Source organism: Zea mays, chromosome 2, assembly GCF_902167145.1.
Source record: "Zea mays cultivar B73 chromosome 2, Zm-B73-REFERENCE-NAM-5.0, whole genome shotgun sequence".
In the NCBI taxonomy this organism is placed as follows: Eukaryota; Viridiplantae; Streptophyta; class Magnoliopsida; order Poales; family Poaceae; genus Zea; species Zea mays.
The window spans coordinates 230,298,901-230,306,091 of record NC_050097.1 but is presented as its reverse complement, the minus strand read 5'-3'; positions in this window follow the sequence as shown (position 1 = coordinate 230,306,091).

The following is a 7,191-nucleotide window of genomic DNA, read 5'->3' as shown; positions in this document are numbered from 1 at the left end:
CATGTCTTTGTAAAAAGAGTTGGATCGGCTTTCCCAACCTTAAAAGCATTAACAATTAGAAAGTCTCTAAGGCATTCATACCATGCTCTTGGGGCTTGCTTAAGTCCATAGAGCGCCTTAGAGAGCTTACACACATGGTCGGGGTACCGTTCATCCTCGAAGCCAGGGGGTTGCTCCACGTACACCTCTTCCTTGATTGGCCCGTTGAGGAAAGCGCTCTTCACATCCATTTGGTACAACCTGAAAGAATGATGAGCGGCATATGCTAGCAAGATACGAATTGATTCTAGCCTAGCCACAGGAGCAAAAGTCTCCTCGAAATCCAAACCTGCGACTTGGGCATAACCTTTTGCCACAAGTCGAGCCTTGTTTCTCGTCACCACCCCGTGTTCGTCCTGTTTGTTGCGGAACACCCACTTGGTTCCCACAACATTTTGCTTCGGACGAGGCACCAGCGTCCAAACTTCATTCCTCTTGAAGTTGTTAAGCTCCTCTTGCATGGCCAACACCCAGTCTGGATCTAGCAAGGCCTCCTCTACCCTGAAAGGCTCAATAGAAGAGACAAAGGAGTAATGTTCACAAAAATTAACTAATCGAGACCGAGTAGTTACTCCCTTACTAATGTCACCCAGAATTTGGTCGACGGGATGATCCCTTTGAATCATCGCTCGAACTTGAGTTGGAGGTGCCGGTTGCGCTTCTTCCTCCATCACATGATCATCTTGTGCTCCCCCTTGATCACACACCTCTTGTTGATGAACCTGTTCATCGTCTTGAGTTGGGGGATGCACCATAGTTGAGGAAGAAGGTTGATCTTGCTCCAAGTGTTCCTGTGGTCGCACATCACCAATCGCCATGGTGCGCATAGCGGCCGTTGGAACATCTTCTTCATCTACATCATCAAGATCAACAACTTGCTCTCTTGGAGAGCCATTAGTCTCATCAAATACAACGTCGCTAGAGACTTCAACCAAACCCGATGATTTGTTGAAGACTCTATACGCCTTTGTATTTGAGTCATAACCTAATAAAAACCCTTCTACTGCTTTGGGAGCAAACTTAGAATTTCTACCTTTCTTCACTAGAATGTAGCACTTGCTCCCAAATACACGAAAGTAAGATACATTGGGTTTGTTACCAGTTAGCAGCTCATATGACGTCTTCTTGAGGAGGCGATGAAGGTAGACCCTGTTGATGGCATGGCAAGCCGTGTTCACGGCTTCCGTCCAAAAGCACTCGGGGGTTTTGAACTCTCCTAGCATCGTCCTCGCCATGTCGATGAGCGTCCTGTTCTTCCTCTCTACCACACCATTTTGTTGTGGTGTGTAGGGAGCGGAGAACTCGTGCTTGATCCCTTCCTCTTCAAGGAACTCCTCCACTTGAAGGTTCTTGAACTCGGACCCGTTGTCGCTCCTTATCTTCTTCACTTTGAGCTCAAACTCATTTTGAGCTCTCCTGAGGAAGCGCTTGAGGGCCCCTTGGGTTTCAGACTTATCCTGCAAAAAGAATACCCAAGTGAAGCGGGAAAAGTCATCAACAATAACTAGACCATACTTACTTCCTCCTATGCTCAGATAGGCGACGGGTCCGAAGAGGTCCATATGCAGCAGCTCCAGAGGTCTTGAAGTGGTCATCACATTCTTGCTGTGATGTGCTCCTCCCACTTGTTTACCTGCTTGACAAGCTGCACAAGGTCTATCTTTTTCGAATTGAACGTTAGTCAAACCTATCACGTGTTCTCCCTTTAGAAGCTTGTGAAGGTTCTTCATCCCCACATGTGCTAAGCGGCGATGCCACAGCCAGCCCATGCTAGTCTTAGCTATTAAGCATGCATCTAGACCGGCCTCTTCTTTTGCAAAATCAACTAAGTAAAGTTTGCCGTCTAATACACCCTTAAAAGCTAGTGAACCATCACTTCTTCTAAAGACAAACACATCTACATTTGTAAATAGACAGTTATACCCCATGTTGCATAATTGACTAACAGATAGCAAATTATAACCAAGAGACTCTACTAAAAACACATTAGAGATAGAGTGCTCATTAGAAATTGCAATTTTACCTAACCCTTTTACCTTGCCTTGATTCCCATCACCGAATACAATTGAATCTTGGGAATCCTTACTCTTGACGTAGGAGGTGAACATCTTCTTCTCCACCGTCATATGGTTTGTGCATCCGCTGTCAATAATCCAGCTTGAACCCCCGGATGCATAAACCTGCAAGGCAAATTTAGGCTTGGGTTTTAGGTACCCAACTCATGTTGGGTCCTACAAGGTTAGTGCAAATATCCTTAGGGACCCAAATGCAAGTTTTGTCACCCTTGCATTTTGCCCCTAACTTCCTAGCAACAATTTTCTTATCCTTTCTACGAATAGCAAAGGAAGCATTTAAGGCACAATAAATTGTAGAAGGTTCGTTTACTACTTTCCTAGGAGCATGATTAATATTCTTTCTAGGCATAGCATTTTTCTTAGACATATTTCCATTATGCATAAAGGAAGAACTAGAAGCAAACATGGCATGAGAGTTAAAATCATCATATGCATTATAACTCCTATAAGCATTTCTAGTTTGTCTCCTATCATGATATATAAAAGCATGATTCCTTTTAGTACTACTTGCCATAGGGGCCTTCCCTTTCTCCTTGGCGCTAATGGGAGCCTTATGGCTTGTTAAGTTCTTGGCTTCCCTCTTGAAGCCAAGCCCATCCTTAATTGAGGGGTGTCTACCAATCGTGTAGGCATCCCTAGCAAATTTTAGTTTCTCAAAATCACTTTTGCTAGTCTTAAGTTGGGCATTAAGACTAGCTAATTCATCATTCAATTTTGAAATGGAAACTAAGTGTTCACTACAAGCATTAATATCCACATCCTTACACCTAGTGCAAATTTCAACATGTTCAACACAAGAGTTGGATTTTTGTGCTTCTACTAGGTTAGCATTTAAGTCATCATTAATGCTCTTTAATTTAGAAATTGAATCATGGCATGTAGACAATTCATAAGCAAGCATTTCATTCCTCTTAATTTCTAATGCAAGGGATTTTTGAGCCTCTACAAACTTATCATGTTCTTCATACAACAAATCCTCTTGCTTTTCTAAAAGTATATTCTTTTCATTCAAGGCATCAATTAATTCATTAATTTTGTCTATCTTAGATCTATCTAAGCCCTTGAATAAACATGAATAATCTACTTCATCCTCATCACTAGATTCGTCCTCACTTGAAGAAGCATAGGTAGAGTTGCGAGTACATACCTTCTTCTCCCTTGCCATAAGGCATGTGTGACGCTCGTTTGGGAAGAGGGTTGATTTGTTGAAGGCGGTGGCGGCGAGTCCTTCATTGTCGGAGTCGGAAGAGGAGCAATCCGAGTCCCACTCCTTGCCTAGATGCGCCTCGCCCTTTGCCTTCTTGTAATGCTTCTTCTTTTCCCTCTTGTTTCCCTTTTCCTGGTCACTATCATTATCGGGACAGTTAGCAATAAAATGACCAAGCTTACCGCATTTGAAGCATGATCGCTTTCCCTTGGTCTTAGTCTTGCTCGGCTGTCCATTGCGACTTTTTAGCACCGTCTTGAATCTTTTGATGATGAGGGCCATCTCTTCATCATTAAGACCGGCCGCCTCAATTTGCGCCACCTTGCTGGGTAGCGCCTCCTTGCTCCTTGTGGCTTTGAGAGCAAGAGGTTGCGGCTCGTTGATCGGTCCATTCAAGGCGTCGTCCACATACCTTGCCTCCTTGATCATCATTCGCCCGCTGACGAATTTTCCTAGGACTTCTTGAAAGGGAAATGTGCCCTTGGGCCATTTCTAAGTATTTTGGTGATTGTGTGCCAACACAAGGGCTTAAATGTGTATTTATGCTTCTGGAGGAACAAAGTGCAAATCAAGATAAAAGGTATGTTTCTAAGACTTAGTACATTGGTTTTGTGTACTAATATACTTGTCTAAGTGTGGGAAACAGAAAGAAGAAGAAAAGAAAAGCGGTGCAAATAGCTTGGCTGTGTACAGCCAAGACCTAGCTCGGTCTGGAGCACCGGACTGTCCGGTGCGCACCGGACAGTGTCCGGTGCGCCAGACTCACTCGGCGCGAACTGCCCGCTCTCGGGAATTTGCCGACGGCGTACGGCTTTAATTCACCGGACTGTCCGGTGTGCACCGGACTGTCCGGTGAGCCAACGGTCGGCTGTGCCAACGGTCGGCCGCGCAATCCGCGCGAGACACGTGGCCGAGCCAACGGTCAGAAGGGGGGCACCGGACTGTCCGGTGTGCACCGGACTGTCCGGTGCACCCGACGACAGAAGGCAAGGATGGCCTTCTAGATTTGTTCTCAACGGCTCCTAGCTGCCTTGGGGCTATAAAAGGGACCCCTAGGCGCATGGAGGAGAAAACCAAGCATTCCTACAACTCTTCTAAGCACCAAGACATCGATCTCACGCATTCGTTTCATTGTGATAGCATATAGAGCTCTTGTGGAGTTGTGAACTCTTTGTGTTGCGTTGCGAGCTCTTGTTGCGACTTGTGTGCGTGTTGTTGCTCTGATTTTCGAGTCTTGTGTGCGTTGCTCATTCCCACCTTACTCCGTGCTTCTTTGTGAAACTCAATTGTAAGGGCGAGAGACTCCAAGTTGTGGAGATTCCTCGCAAACGGGAAAAGATCAAAGGAAAGGAAAACACCGTGGTATTCAAGTTGATCATTGGATCACTTGAGAGGAGTTGAGTGCAACTCTCGTCCGTTGGGACGCCACAACGTGGAGTAGGCAAGTTTTGTACTTGGCCGAACCACGGGATAACCACCGTGTCATCTCTGTGATTGTTTTCTTGTGGTTATCGTGTTTTGGCTCCTCTCTAGCCACTTGGAAATTATTGTGCTAACACTTAATTAGTTTTTGTGGCTTAAGTTTTGAAGTTTTACAGGATCACTTATTCACCCCCCCTCTAGGTGCTCTCAATTGGTATCAGAGCCGTTCTCTTCAAGAAAGGGACTAACCGCCCGAAGAGATGGATCCTAAAGGGAAGGGAATTGTGATCAACGACAAGGAGAAGGAGTCCTTTGTCAACGAGCCAAGGGATGACAAGTCCAACGACTCGGGCTCAGGCCACAAGCGAAAAGATGGGAAGAAGAAGAAGACAAGACGCATCAAGGAGATCGTCTACTACGACAGCGACGAGTCCTCTTCTTCCCAAAAGGACAACGACGACTACGACAAACAAAAGACGGTTAACTCAAACTTCTCTTTTGATTATTCGCGCATTCCACATAGCTCAAATACTCATTTGCTCCCCATTCCACTTGGCAAGCCTCCTCACTTTGATGGAGAGGACTACGGATTTTGGAGTCACAAAATGCGTACTCACCTATTTTCTCTCCATCCAAGCATTTGGGAGATTGTGGAAAGTGGAATGAAATTTGATAGCTCGGATAGCCCTTCATTTATTAATGAACAGATCCATAAAAATGCACAAGCTACTACTGTGTTGCTAGCCTCTTTGTGCAGGGACGAGTATCACAAGGTAAGCGGCTTGGACAATGCCAAGCAGATTTGGGACACCCTCAAGATCTCTCATGAGGGGAATGATGTCACCTTACTCACCAAGATGGAGTTGGTGGAGGGCGAGCTCGGACGATTTGCGATGATAAGGGGCGAGGAGCCGACACAAACATACAACCGGCTCAAGATCCTTATCAACAAAATAAGGAGCTACGGAAGCACGCGATGGACGGATCACGACGTCGTCCGCCTAATGCTAAGGTCATTTACCGTTCTTGATCCTCACTTGGTGAACAATATTCGTGAAAATCCTAGGTACATCAAGATGTCGCCCGAAGAAATTCTTGGGAAATTTGTGAGTGGGCGAATGATGATCAAGGAGGCGAGGTACGTGGATGACGCGTTGAATGGCCCAATCCATGAGCCTCAACCCATTGCTCTCAAGGCAACAAGGAGCAAGGAGGCGCTACCCAGCAAGGTGGCGCAATTTGAGGCGGCCGGTCTCAATGATGAAGAGATGGCCCTCATCATCAAAAGATTCAAGACGGTGCTCAAGAGTCGAAATGGACAGCCAAGCAAGACTAAGACCAAGGGAAAGCGATCATGCTTCAAATGCGGTAAGCTTGGTCATTTTATTGCTAACTGTCCAGATAATGAAAGTGACCAGGAAAAAGGGAACAAGAGGGAAAAGAAGAAGCACTACAAGAAGGCAAAGGGCGAGGCGCATCTAGGCAAGGAATGGGACTCGGATTGCTCCTCTTCCGACTCCGACAATGAAGGACTCGCCGCCACCGCCTTCAACAAATCAACCCTCTTCCCCAACGAGCGTCACACATGCCTTATGGCAAGGGAGAAGAAGGTATGTACTCGGAACTCTACCTATGCTTCTTCAAGTGAGGACGAATCTAGTGATGAAGATGAAGTAGATTACTCATGTTTGTTTAAGGGTCTAGATAGAACCAAGGTAGACAAAATTAATGAATTGATTGATGCTCTAAATGAGAAGAACATGCTTTTAGAGAAACAAGAGGATTTATTGTATGAAGAACATGATAAATTTATAGAAGCTCAAAAATCCTATGCTTTAGAAGTTAAAAGAAATGAAATGCTTTCTTTTGAACTATCTACTTGTCATGAAACCATCTCTACTTTAAAAGGTGTCAACAATGATTTAAATGCTAAATTAGAAGTAGCAAATAAATCCAATTCTTGTGTAGAACATGTCGCAATTTGTTCTAGGTGTAAAGATTTTGATATTAATGCTTGTAGTGAACACTTAGTTTCTATTTCAAAATTAAATGATGAATTAGCTAGTCTTAATGCACAACTTAAGACTAGCAAGAGTGATTTTGATAAACTGAAATTTGCTAGGGATGCCTACACTGTTGGTAGACACCCCTCCATTAAGGATGGACTTGGCTTCAAAAGGGAAGCCAAGAACTTAACAAGCCATAAGGCTCCCATTCCCGCAAAGGAGAAAGGGAAGGCCCCTATGGCTACTAGCACTAAAAAGAACCATGCTTTTTTATATCATGATAGAAGACAATCTAGAAATGCTTATAGGGGTTATAATGCTTATGATGATTTTGATTCTCATCACATGATTGCTTCTAGCTCTTCTTATATGCATGGTAGAAATATGTCTAGGAGAAATGCTATTCATCATGTGCCTAGAAAGAATGTTAGTCATGCTCCTA